Here is a 13,829-nt window from a genome sequence, read left to right as displayed (position 1 = left end):
TGCTGGGGAGAGTGGGTTAGTCATAGCTCAGTGGCTGCTACTATGAGTGAAATATTAAAGAGATCAAGTCATTGTGCAGCTTGTGAGCAAAGAAAATGAAGTGAATTAGTTGCTTTGCCATAAGCATTTAAGGAAAATGTTGATTATTTTTAGAAAGTGTATTTGCAAAGCCGTAAGTGCCACCCCTTTTGATACCCTGAAGGCAACCTGTAAGAGGCGTTGCAGAGTTATTATTTTTTTAACTCCGAAGCTTTAAACCTGCTTTTTGGAAGGAGTTTAGGAATTTGATAACATGTGTTGGATAATTAAGGGCTGCTTTTCAGAGTTCATCCTGGGGCATATAATGACTAGAGTAATCTCTATCCAAAATGTTTTCATTCCTTTTCAAGCAAGCTGATCTTTGTTGATGATTGCTCTGGCAATATGGTTGGTTGGATCTGTACCTAAGGATGGGGTGGAAAGGGCTTGGTGGAAGGACAGAATTTATATTGTAGATACCAGGCTGCAGAGGTGACATGGGGCGCTGAGATACTACCTGTCTAATCATGCCTCATTATTGAGGTATATTAGATAAAGAAAAAAGAGCATGGAACAGAGAACACCATAAGGGACTTGATGTTTATATAGATGGAATGGGAACAATCTCTGAACTGTGTTCTAAGACTGAGGCTTTGGGTGCTGACCGCTATCCTAAGTACCACAAGGAACAATGGAGAATATGTCTTAGAAGTTGTAAATCTCTCTGAGGTCGAGTCCACTTCTGATTCAACTTTACACCACCCAAACCTCTTAGTGTGGAACCTTGCACACTGTAGTGGCCAAGTGACTATTGGGAATCTTGGTATGCCCGAGGAAGCATCAAGTTCGTTAGGCAGTCATACCAATTTCACTTAGTCTTTGGCTTCTCCTATTCAGGGGACTCGGGTTTATCTGAGGATGTGAAATGAAGATGGTCCCAGAGATTCTGAGGGGCTTTAAGCCCTGGAATGGGGCTGAGTTCTCAAACATTTATTCTTTATGTCTTGGGGTCAGCTATAGACATTTCACTCAGTTTTCTTATTTCTCCTTCAAACTTCATGTTGGTAATCTTGTAATTAACAGTTTAAAGTCTAACTAATCTTGTAGAGGGAAAACACCTATAATAATAAATATCAGTTATTATATGTTTATTATGTGTCAGGTACTTTGCATGTATTACATTATTTAATCTTCACAGTAACTCAATCAAGTAGATACTGTTATTACCTCCCCATTTTACAAATGAAGGAATTGAGGTTTTGAGAGATTATATAATTTGCCTGAGCTAAACAGTTGGTAAGTGGCAGATCCTGGCTTTTACCCAAGTCTGTCTGATTCTGATCACATCCACTTTGTTTTACTACTTCTGTTATTAGTCCTTCAATATTGTAATAGACATCACCATCATTGATTTGCTAAGAAGAGAGAATGCCCTAGGCATGGCATTTAAAGGAAATAGCCTTGGTAAGTAACCTGGAATTCCAATACATTTAGAAACATCTTGGTAGGCATTTGGTAATGACAAAGGGTCACTGATTCTAGATGTAGTTAATTTAATATTCCTAGTTTTTTTCTTCCTATTTCAGTGTTGAGAACCAGAACTTCCAGATTTTATGAAAGACCGAGGATTTTACCTATGTTTTTATGCAGTACTTTTATTTATGTGAATTTGAAAAAAAATTCTAAAAGATTAATAGAATGCTTAGTAGTTACTGAATTGAGTTTGTCTAGAAAAGTGTATATTTTGTCATTAATTTTTATAAAAGATTTCAAAATTGTGGGCTTCACTATGGTATTCCAATTCAGTTATCCCCTCTTGTCTGTACTCCTGAGGTGGAGATAAGCTTATAGGACCAGAAACTTAATGTGTCTACTTAGGTACCCAATTTATCAACAGGAAGTTTTTTAGACCCTTGGAAAGATAAATGCTCTTGATTTTTAAAATGATCTCTGCTTATTTCTAATATCTCGGCTTATAGGCTATGATAGGGATATAATAATAATTATTATTTTTAAGTTGAAAACAGCCAGGCACAGTGGCTCATGCCTATAATCCTAGCATTTGGGAGGCCAAGGCGGGTGGATCATGAGATCAGGAGTTTGAGACCAGCCTGGCCAATATGGTGAAACCCTGTCTGTACTAAAAATACAAAAATTAGCCAGGCATGGTGGCACATGCCTGTAGTCCTAGCTACTCAAGAGGCTGAGGCAGGAGAATCACTGAGCCTGTGAGGTGGAAGTTGCAGTGAGCAGAGATTGTGCCAGACAGAGCGAGACTCCATCTCAACAAAAAAAAAGAAAAGAAAAGAAAAAGAAAAAGTTGAAAACAGCCCCCTTTAAGGGGGTACCAAAAGGAGACAGGGGCTGGGGCTGCCCACCTCAGTTTCATTTGCTTGACTTCTGTGTCCTTGTATCTCAGATGCGCTCTCTGCCTACTTGTGAGATTCCCCTGTTCAAGCCTTTAGTTGAATCATGTGTTTGAGGCCTTGTGGGAGGTCAGCTGCACTGGAGTGCTGCCCATGGCCTGGGCAGGACATTTCCCAGCCAGGGCCAGAGGAGTTACTGTGTTTTCAGTCTGAATCGAATGTCAGAGCCAGCCAGTAGGGCTTCATCCTCTAGGGGATAACTCTGCTTAGCAGATTAGGTCCTGAATACCTTGCTTATATTTTTTAAATTAAATGTTCCTGGTTGATTAAAAAAAGAAAGGAAGGAAGGAAGAAAAGACAACAATGAAATCAATTGGCAGGGTGCAGTGACTAACGCCTGTAATCTTAACACTTTGGGAGGCTGAGACAGGCAGATCACTTGAGGCCAGGAGTTCAAGACCAGCCTGGCCAATATGGTGAAACCCCATCTCTACTAAAAACACAAAAATTAGCCAGGTGTGGTGGCACACGCCTGTAAGCCCAGCTGCTTGGGAGGTTGAGGCACATGAATTGCTGAGATTGCACCTCTGCACCCCAGTTTGGGTGACAGACTGAGACTGTTTCAAAAATACAAACGACAACAAAAAACCAGTTGAATCTCATAAGCAAAGCAATTTTATTTTTAAAAATTTAAGAGAAAAGTATTAAAATTCAGTTCACTATTCAAACTAACAATTAAAAGCATTCTTTACTTTTAAGATAGAGCAAGCTAAGACATTCCCATCTTGTGGTATGTTAGGAGACTCTCATCAAAGACTTGTAATTTGGTGTTGTGTTTTTCCAATAGAGACCAAAATGGACCCATCATATTTTGATTTTTGAGTTACCAGCTAGAAGAAATTTTAAGACTTAGAATAGAGTTTCCACACCTGGGGAGAATTGTCCCAGCAACCTTTTAAAAATATAGATTCCCAGGCCTCATTCCAGATCTAATGTTTCCTAAACACTAAAGGTAGAGTCCCAACATATGTGAAAAGTGATTCTAAGGATCATTTGATTACAGTGGGGTCCCCTTATTGCAGAATCATAAGACTCATCTGGAGTATTTATCAAAGGTACTAATACCATGACTCTGCTTCAGATCTACTAAATCAAAATATTCAGGTTAGGCCTGGGCATCTGCATTTTTAATAAGTCCCAGTTAATTCTCATGTATAGGCAGAATTGGGAGCCATTGAATTACAGCTTATTTCTTCTAATGCAGGGTCTGGATCATCCTGTAAGTTTCAAAAAAGCTACTTTTAATTTATAAAAGTAATATATTAAAATCCACTAGCAGGCTGGGCATGGTGACTCATGCCTCTAATCCCAGGATTTTGGGAAGCCAAGGTGGGCAGATCACTTGAGGTCAAGAATTCAAGACCAGCCTAGCCAACATGTTGAAACCCCGTTTCTACTGAAAAAAAAAAAAAATTCAAAAATTCGGCGGGCATGGCATTGCACATTTATAGTCCCAGCTACTTGGAGGCTGAGGCAGAAGAATTGCTTGAACCTGGGATGTGGATGTTGCAGTGAGACAAGATCACATCACTGTACTCCAGCCTGGGCATGTCTAAAAAGAAAAATCATTATAAATGTATTCATACAACAAAACTGTGTTAACATACCTATATAATATATTAAAATATTAAGTTATAAATTAGTACAATATATTTAAATTCAAACAGGCTATATAAAGTTAAAAATGAAAATCTCCTATTTTAACTCCTTTCCTGTCAAATCCTTAGAATTAATGGCAAACAATGCATCCCACAAATCCTTCCATACAGTTTCTATCTGGTTAGCTTTTGGTCCAATTCAATAAATAGTAAACACATATACCATGCAAGACACATACAGAAAACAAGCGCTTTACAAAAGAAGGAATCACTCAATGAAACTGCTGGTTTTTCAGAAGCTTGAGTCATGAGGGAAAAGGCCCAGGTGTGTGTGGATAGATTCCATTGCACTGGCTGTAGAAATGCTACAGCAGTTTTGCTAACTCTGTTTTCAGAACTTCCACAAAACTGGAAGCAACCTGACTGTTCATCCACTGGGGGAATGAGTGGCCAGATTGTGGTGCATACATGTGGACTATTACACAGTTATTAGAAAGAGTGAGTGAGACCTATATGCATTGGTCTGGAGGGATGGCTGTGATACATTGTTAAGTGAAAAGAGTGTGTTTTAGAATAAAATCTATGTCATACAGGCTCCCAGTTTTGTAAATTGAGAAAAATCCCTCTGTGTGCATATGTGTGTGTTCCATGAGCAGAGAAAAAAAAAAATCATGGAACAGTACACTACAAGCATTTAACAGTGGCTACCTCCAAGGTAAGGTTGAGGAGGGAAGACAGTTGGCTTTTCTTTGGCTCTGTCTTTATGTTGTTTGGTAGTAAGTAAGAGCAGCTTGAATAGATTAAGAGAAAATCCAATAAAGAAAAAAATGTCCACTTTATCTGCATCATTCATTTCATTTATTGGAGTCAGGGACATAGATTTTTATTCATTTATTTGATGAACATTTATTGAATAGTTGTTACGTGCCAGTAATTAGTTAATAGGGCCCAATATACACCCTCAGGAAGCTCACAGTTTTATGGGGAAGACAAATACACACTTATTTGTAAAAGGGTATCCTGAGTGCTGAGAGAGCAAGAGCATATGGGATAGAGAGAGAATTATGGTAATACCGGAGAGTGGCACTTAGTTAGCTGCAGGCGCAACAACCATATCAGGTGAGGCTTCTTAAAGAAAGTAGAGTTGTTTTCTTGGAGAATGAGGTGGACTTAGCCAGGTGAAAAAGAATAGGATGGAGGGAAGGCCTTTCCAAGGAAAAGGCATGAAAAGAAGTAGCGTGGTGAGCACTGAACCTAGGAAATATGTTGCTGCCTGATGACATGTTTTTCAGGGAGAGGAGAAGCAGATCTCAGTGGAGTCGGGAAGTGAAGAGGCCACTTTGAGGAAAGGCTGAGGGTGTAGGGATTTTCACTGACAAGGGCTTGCAGTTCCAGAGCACAGTGGAAGGTTGTCAGTGGTGAGAGATTTGCAGCGAGAAGGGAGAAACAGGGATGAGAAAAGGGATGAGAAGAGAGAGGAGGCCTCTGTCCTTCTCATGGCTGAGGCTGCAGGAATGAGAAAGATGGTTGCGTATGACAAACTTGAAATGTCCTAACTTTGGCATGAGGAATTTGGATGCAGAGTGAGCTGAGAGTCCTGGGCAGTAGCAAGCTGAGGCGGAGAGGTGATGGGGCCTGTCATCTGCTTCCTAGAGTAGCAGCAGAATCCTCTGCTGGACATGGCTTGCTCATGGGGTTGAGGCCAAGGTTACAATGTGGGCAGAGGGAGTATAGGAATCAGAACCCCACTCTTTTTTTTTTTTTCTTTTTTTTCTGATTTCCTGAGCTTTGATGCCTACAGCAGGGCTTAAAATGTATTTGCTAGTTGGTAAATGGGAGACTTCTCCTCCATTTCATTTTTCTTCTCTCTTACTTCTGCCCATCACTCTGGACCTCTTGTCCCAAGCATCACTCTACCTTTATCAGTTTCTTTCATGGTGATGTTGTAAAGATTAGTACACCAAGAATTATGATTTGGTATGATATGGGGGCCATTTTTCTGACATGTGTCAACTACGGTTTCTCCTCTCTTTGAGTTACAGGACTCCCAAGCAGTTTATTAAATCGAGGAAAGGAGAAAATATCTTTAAAAGCCAAATTTAGCCATTATTAGTTTTAGTATTTAATATCAAGACAGCAAAACACTACATTTCCTGGAAGTTCTTTTTTGCCTTTAAAATAAATGGTTCTGATTCAATAAATAGATTTTTAATTTTTTTTTTGCATGAGAGAAATCATTTTGGACATCAGTATCTCACATGTGGGCGTGTCATATGTTTCAGCAAAGACTTTCATAAGGTTGAATTGTTCCCATATTGTATCTGTGAACTGTATTATATTTGCTTTTTTTAATTTAATTTTTGGGACCTTGTATAGACAAGCTTGAGTTAATCACACTTCTCAGGTTATGGTTTACTATCATCATCAATCCATCAGGCTCTGATCTTGTCTAATATATTGATCATTTTATCTCCATTATTTAATTTCATTACCTTTTTGCCATAGGCAACTATTCTTATAAATTTGATATATGTGTCCTTGAATTTGTAGTAAAACTAATTCTTAAACCAGTTCTTATAGTTAGAGCTGTAAGTACTAAGTCAGTGTGTGTGTGTGTGTGTGTGTGTGTGTGTGTTTGTGTGTGTGTGTGTGTGTGTGTTTCAAGGAGAAATTTTCTCCTTATTGCAAATGAAATAGAAGTCAGTGGGGTTGTAATTTATGTTATATATGCAAGAGATTCGACAATTAAGAAAATATATGATTTATTCTCTTTCCTCCTCCCCAAAACAGAACTGGAAGCCATTTATCTGAAAATTTGTTGACAGCAAGCAAGAAAACAATATAATGGGCAGTGTTGAACTTAATCACCCTTTCTTACTGAGATTCAATCAGCTGGTATTTATTGAACCCCTTTCCTACAGCATCCGGATTAATTGCAAATCCTATCTATTCCTGGGCTGAGGATGCTAATATACTAATTAATGAAGTCATTTAACAAGTAGTTATTGAGCACTCTGCAGTAAGCATTGTCATGGTTTTGGGATGGGAAAATATTAAAGGACATTAGAATTCGCGGTTAATTGAGGTTGGGACAAACTGGCTGGTAGACATTTACGGCTCACATTTAAATATATATTTACATATACTATGTAAGTTATCATTCAACCTGGGATGCTTCTCTCTAGAACAAATGTTAAACCTGATGGAATGCTGGGACAATAGGTATATACTGGGACTGTCCTAGGCAAATCAAGACTATGGCCTTTCTAACTGGTAATGTTTCTAGCCAGCATGCCTTATGGTGTTAGTGTATTCCTTGGCCTTAAAAGATCAACTTTTGATCAATAGCTGAATTTCTGCCTGTAGTATTAGCTGCTTTGTAGATTATCTACCTCAAAATTTAAACTTAAATCTTGGGCTGGCTATTTCCTGCCCTTCTATCCATTTTTTGGCTATTTTCCCAAATGACAAGTTGGTATGCTGAGGTATGATTACTATCATAGACTAACCACCTAAAGTCAAATCAAAATAAATTTTCAGAATTTTTTTTATGTTTTAGGTAATTAACATGATTTTCTTCTATTGGCGTAAATTATCCGGAGACAACTATCATAAGAAAGAAATGCTTAGTGCTTTTGGGACCTTCATCATCATGGGAATGGCTCTATTTTTTTTGGTGAATATATTTCACAGTAGCTTTTAAATGTATAGTTCGGTTTACCTTTTTTGGTTAATACATTTCACAGTAGCTTTTAAATGTATAGTTTGGTTTATCTTTGGACTCACAACCAACTTGATTTTATTCCAATGTGCTACAGATTTATCTTTTCCAGAATATTGTATGATTTTAATGAGAAAATTATCTAATTTGCACTTACCACCATAAGGAAATTGACCATTAAAAATTATTTTCGGATGGTAAATCCTTATTTGCTAGATGAATCTATAAAACCCTTCCTATTATTGATCCCTGCATTAAAATAAAAATAAAAGCAGGAGTTGTGGGTCAAGCATGTAAAAATGATTTGCTGATTGATTGGAGAGCATATGGCTTTAGTCTTTTGTTAGGTAATTTTTATACTTGCTTGTAGGAGGAAGAGCTGAACGTGCATAATTATTATTATTCACATTTTAAATAAACACAATTAGTCCTTTCTTCTGTATGGTGTGTTCTTTCTCCAGCTCTTTAACATTATTGCTTTTGAGAATAATGTTAAATGGTATGTATATATAAATGAAGAAACTTCACTTGTGTTAGGGTCAATTTTTAAATTGTTGTTCCTAAAGAAATTATCACATAATATATTTTTACTTTAGGCTGTGTCCAGGGTCTTTACTGATACTTCTCTTTCTCAACTTATTGGGAATTCATTTAAAAAACACCCACAACAGGGAAGCCACCAGAGAACTGAATGGTAACAATGAAGGGAAATGAGGACAATGAGGTAAACAGCTATTTCTGGCTTTCAGCTCCAAATAGGAATGAACAGAAGGAGAGGAGTCCCGGAGTCTGGGGGAAGGAGGGAGGGGACACAGCCATCATTTTTAAAAGTCAAAATAATGTAGAAAAGAGATTTGGGGTTGGCAATCTCTAATGGACTCCAGGGAGAATTTTTTTTGTTCCTGTTGTTCTGTGTAAAACAAGTGAATCTTTATTTTGAGTCACTTAAGCATTGGGTGAGTAATGAGTATGGGCATCAGGGTTGGGTGAGTTTTTTTCACCAGTTCCTTGTGACTACTTATTTTAGGAGAATCTATTCTGTGGCTAGATGCATTATGTAAATTGTAGAATTGTAGTTGGCAAGAATGTATTAATTTATTCAGTTATTCTGTAAGTATGAGTTGAACACCTACTAAGTGTTGTAGGTGTTGGAGTGTGATGACCACTGACCATATGATAGGTGGTGTAAAGAACTGTAAAAAAAATAGAGTAAGTAGAATAGAGAGTGTTAGAGAGGTGAGAGGGTGGGGAATATGGGGCAATAATGGAAGGCCTCTTTGATAAAGTGACGTTTCAGCAGAGACCTGAAGTGAGGGGTCAGGTAGATATTTGGTAAAGAGTTTTTTAGGCAGTGAGATGAGCAAAGCCAAGGCCCTGAGAGCTGTCAGGACCAGCAGGCAGGGTTGTGTGGCTGGATCAGAAAGGACCAGGGAGAGATATGGAGATGAAGTCAGAGAGGTAGTTGGGGGAAGAGGGTGTCCAGTTCGCCCCTGAGACTGCTGTGATGATTTGAATTTTTCTGAGTTAGATTGAGTGAGATAGGTGAAAGTTCTGAGCAGAGTAGTAGCATGATGTTGCGTGGTTTAAAAGGATCATTCAGTCAACATGTAGATGGTAAGGCAAGGGTGGAAGCAAGAAGACCAGTTAAGAGGTTACTGTAGTGATCAAGGTAAGAGAAGATGGTGACTTGGACCAAATGGGAGGAGAGCAGCTGCTGAGAAGTTATTGGATTCTGGAAATATTCCCAAAGAATTGCTTCGAGGACTCGCTGATGAGTTGGCAACATGAAGTAGAAGAAAGAGGGGACTCTTAGATATCGCCAGTTATTTTAGCAACTGGGAGGACAGCATGTCATTTCATGCAATGAGGAAGAATATAGAAGGGGCAGGTTTGGGGAGGAAATCAAGCATTTTGGACATTTGAAAAGTCTCTGAGCCTTCTATGAACATATTATTTATGCCTATTTTACAGATAGAGAAAATGAGGCATAGAGAAATGAAGACACTCGCCTGAGGTCGTCATCTAACTAATAAGTGGGTGACCCAGGATTTAAATTCAGGTCTCGTTCATGCCGGAGGGTGCTCTGTTTACTGTTGCAATGCTGCCTCTTTACATTCAGCTGAAATACATACCAGGAAAAGAATCTGTCTATTTTTCATTTCTTAATTATTTATGGTTTCTCATTATGGGATAATTTTCTGCATTTTTAAACATGGTTTATGTTGAAGGAAGAAAAAATAAACCATAATAACATTATTCCAAATTCTACCATTTATCAACATTATCACTGTTAGCACTGCAAAAGCAGTACTGGAATATGAAGAAGCATACTCTATAATTATGGCATTGAGTGCTTGCTATGAGCCAGACTTAGGGAATCCTAGCTCTTTTCCTTATAGGGCTCCTAGAGCAATGAAGGTGAGGAACCTGTCTATGAAAGTTGCATTATAATGTGACCAGTGGCGTGATGGTGTTACATATAAGATGCTGCAGGAGAACAGAGGAAGGACACCGGTGCATCCTGATTGGATATGGGGCCAAGGAAGACTTGTACAAATAAGTGATATTTAAATAGGGCCTTGAAGAACAAGTAGAATTTGCCAAATGGAGAAGTGGTTGAAAAGCATTCCAAGCTCAGGAAATGGTGCTTGGAATTTTTAGAATTTATAAAATGGTAATTAATATATTAAGCATTAAGAACAAAACATCTGAAGTTAAATGTAACATGCAGACATAATATGAGGAACATTTTTAAACTATGCTGAGAAACAGAAAATATTTAAGTCATTGGAGAAACATACCAGGCTCTTAGATAATAAGACACAGTATTGTAAAAATGTTCATTTCCCCTAAATTTCACCATAAAAGAAATAAAATTCCAATTAAAATGGCAACAAGGTCTGGTTTAGGGACATGGCAATATGATACTATTATTCATTTTGAAAAATGAAACAGGAAATTCAAAAAGAAATGAAGTATAATTAAGGGAGATTAGCCCTACCAGATAATAAAATGTAATATTAAACTATATTAATTAAAAGAGTTTAGTGTTGGAAAAAATTAGACAGTATAATGTCTAGTTATAGTATAGTGAACAAATGTGTATAAACAAATTTATTTATAGTAAAGTTAGCATTTAAAAATCAGCGTGAAAAGAAAGATCCCCAGTAATCGATGTTGGAGCAACTAGTTAACTGTTTAGTAAAGATAAATCTAGATCTTTTTAAAAATTTCTTTTAGAACACACACACACACACACACACACACACACACACACACACGCACAATTCCTGTGGATTAAATATTTAAGTGTAAAATAAACAAAACAATAGAAATCCTAGTTAAAAAAATGGGTGAATTTATAACGGAGAGTGTCCCGACCCTCTAAACAGGATACAAAGCCTGGAAGTCATGAAATAAATGGTAGATACATTTAACTACACAAAAATAAGGCTTCTTTGTGGCTAAAAAATACCACATTCAGCATTCTGGCTTGTGATTCTCACAAGGCCTCAGCAGAGCTGGCTTGAACCTGGCCCCCTGCCCCCGGACAGTTAAGTCAGCAAATAACAGGGCAGAGGCAGAGACAGGTGTCGGAGACAGCAAAGATGCCTTCAGAAAGCTTGGCAGATAATTCGAGTGATAATGTCATGACTTACCTGAGGACCTCACTGAAGTTTTACTTTCTGCACAAAGCAGGCCAGACAAGTAACTGAGGATGGTGTTCACTCATTCATCCACAAACACATAGAGCTTTTATTATTGTTTTTCATTCAACAAACAGGATAGCTTTTAGCACCACATGTAAGGGATACAGGAATAAGTAAGGTATAGTCCCTGCCTCAGAGAGACCATACTGGACTTCTGCTTAGTATCTGGAATATTCAGAATTGAAAGGCATAGTCACTACTGGTATTTTGTTGTTGTTGTTGTTTTCCTGCCTTCTATAACAGCAGTCCCCAGCTTTTTTGGCACCAAAGACTGGTTTCGTGGAAGACAGTTTTTCCATGGACTGGAGTTGGGGGAGAATGGTTTCAGGATGAAACTGTCCTGCCTTAGAAGATCATCAGGCATTAGACGTCCATAAGGAGCCAACCCAGATCCCTCGCATGCACAGTTCACAGTAAGGTTTGTGCTCCCATGAGAATCTAATGCTGCCACTGATGTTACAGGAGGTGGCACGCAGGCAGTAATGCTCGCTTGCCTGCTGTTCACCTCCTGCTGTGTGGCCCAGTTCCTAACAGGCCATGGACTGGCACTGGTCCGTGGCCCAGTGGTTGGGGGCCCCTGTTCTAGAACATTCACACTCCTTAGGTAGCCTGGCCTGAGGTTTTTTGGACAGTTGTAGGAATGATGCACAGCTCTCAGTCATTTGCTGTCACTCACTCAGGAATGATACCGTCACACGTTTACCATAGGAAAAAAGGGAATGCATTGGTTTGCTCCGTTCCTGGGGAAACTTAAGATGGACTGCCTGCTAGAAAGGAGGATAATCACTGGGGCTGGACTAGACCTGGCAGTTTAATTAACTCGTTTATCTCAACATTGTCTCTTTTCATAGCAAAGCTGCCTACAGTGATAAACACTAAAAGAAGGGTATTTGTGTGCTGGTGTTCAGAACATTTGATTTAAGTGAGCATTTTTATTAGTGTTTCTTGGAGATTAGTCTGCCCTGGTTCTCTGAATCCCTTTGATTACATCAGAGCTTGCTTTGGAGGCAAACTTTCCCCCTGATTCACTGCTAATAAACACACTTTGAACTTGGTCATTGGACTCTGTTCTTCCTCTGATAGCTATGTTTCTTCCCACCCAGATTTTTTTCATGTCAGAATCCAACATACTGAACTGTAGGGAGACATCCGTCCAGGTGGCCCCAGCCATGTCTAGACTGTATTCTGTGAAGCTAGGGACCAAATATTACATGTGTATTTCCAGATTATAGTCTACCCCAGGACCTGAAGTAGAGCAGATATTTAATAACCAAATATTGAAAGAATTGGGAGAACTGTTGCCATCTAAGAAATTCACAGTTTGCCGGAGCAGACAGACTTATGCAAAGGGTGAAGGGAGTAAGGATAGAAGGTGCTGGCCTACAAATTTCTCAGTCCTTTCAGTTGAATTCTGCTAAGCTAGACATGACCTAGAAGTTCATTTCTTTATAGCTTTGTGCTCTAAAAACTGACCAGAGGCTGGGCGCAGTGGCTCATTTCTGTAATCTCAGCACTTTGGAAGGCCGAGGCAGGTGGATCACTTGAGGTCAGGAGTTCGAGACTAGCCTGGCCAATATGGTGAAACCCTGTCTTTACTAAAAATACAAAAAAATTAGCTGGGTGTAGTGGCACGTGCCTGTAATCTCAGCTACTCGGGTGACTGAGGCAGGAGAATCGCTTGAACCTGGAAGGTGGAGGTCACAGTGAGCCGAAATTGTGCCATTGCACTCCAGCCTGGGTGACAGAGCAGGACTCCATCTCCAAAAAGAAAAAAAAAAAAAAACTGACAGAGACACAGTTGTGTATTTTCATCTTTGACAGTGCAGGTTCTAACCATGTTCATCGTGTTCGTTGATGGGCTGAGTTCTTTATCCAAGTAGAATTTTTTTTTTTTTTTTTTTGAGATGGAGTTGCACACCTGTTGCCCAGGCTAGAGTGCAATGGCATGATCTCAGCTCACTGCAACCTTCGCCTCCCAGGTTTAAGCAATCCTCCTGCCTCAGCCACCCAAGTAGCTGGGATTACAGGCATGCACCACCATGCCTGGCTAATTTTGTATTTTTAGTAGAGACAGAGTTTCTCCATGTTGGTCAGGCTGGTCTTGAACTCTCAACCTCAGGTGATCCTCCCGCCTCAGCCTTCCAAAGTGCTGGAATTACAGGCGTGAGCCACCGTGCCTAGCCCCAAGTAGAAATTTATAATAAGCACTGTTAAATGTTTCTGGAGATTCCATGTGGAGAAAAGTTACATATATACTATACAAGTAGAAAATGGATCCATTTATCTACCTATAAAACTACTATCTTTTAGCCCACCTACTTAAAAGAAAAAAAAAACTTGCCTTTTTCACATATAT

General features: G+C 39.0%; 1 protein-coding gene across 11 annotated transcripts in view; it reads left to right on the top strand.

The window, feature by feature from the left end:
- ABLIM1 (actin binding LIM protein 1) overlaps positions 1 to 13,829 on the top strand; it is a 403,495-nt gene that overhangs the window by 52,219 nt on the left and 337,447 nt on the right. The window lies entirely within an intron of this gene.

The sequence above is a fragment of the Saimiri boliviensis genome, chromosome 12 (genome assembly GCF_048565385.1).
Source record: "Saimiri boliviensis isolate mSaiBol1 chromosome 12, mSaiBol1.pri, whole genome shotgun sequence".
In the NCBI taxonomy this organism is placed as follows: Eukaryota; Metazoa; Chordata; class Mammalia; order Primates; family Cebidae; genus Saimiri; species Saimiri boliviensis.
The sequence above is the reverse complement of the archived record's forward strand: the minus strand, read 5'-3'. Positions and strand labels throughout refer to the sequence as shown.